This window comes from Tigriopus californicus, chromosome 10 (genome assembly GCF_007210705.1).
Source record: "Tigriopus californicus strain San Diego chromosome 10, Tcal_SD_v2.1, whole genome shotgun sequence".
NCBI lineage: Eukaryota > Metazoa > Arthropoda > Copepoda > Harpacticoida > Harpacticidae > Tigriopus > Tigriopus californicus.
The window spans coordinates 3,535,373-3,536,088 of NC_081449.1; positions in this window are offsets into that span (position 1 = coordinate 3,535,373).

Genomic DNA, 716 nt, shown 5'->3' on the forward strand with positions numbered 1-716 from the left:
GGCGGTGAACTGACTCATTGGCTTGATAATTTCGTCAACCCGATCAGCCACGTTCTTGATCTTTTTGGACATGACAACGGTGACAACGATGATTGTAGTGACGAGGGTGAAGTCCAGAAGGTTTGCTTGTTCGGCTCACGTCGGTGTCACCAGTGTAGAAATACCTGAGTAGGTAGTGACTCCTCTCCTGCTCATAGGCCTTGTCGTGCAACCCGTCGTGGCTTGTGCTCTAGACCTCATGGTCGTCGAAGGCGACCACGGAAATGCCAGCCCTAGGCCTGCAGTTGAGAAGAGGTATCGTGTTGAAGCTATGAAATCATTGTATTTCCAAACGTGCAACCTCTTTGGGGGCCGGATGTCAACCAAACCAGTCAAACTAAGGCAAACATGATCATCCGAATATGCCTTAATAGCCTGCTGCCAAGCAAGTCATGCTTCTGCATTTGCCAAACCAGCCTCGGGCAACTCAACTTCTATGTCAAGGAAGAAAGGAAAAAGAAAGAAAGTGCTCTGAGTTGGAACAGAAAAAGGGACAATAATTTCTGCTGTACCGTACATCCGCCTTTGCGCAAACTAAAGAATAATACTTTTTATAGCGTTCTCTTTCGATGGGCCAAGGTATTATGGTCATTGTAGCATATCATTGGACTTTTTTCCTATTACAAATAAAATATTTAATATAACAAAAATCGACAGCATTTACTAGCAATAGGTAA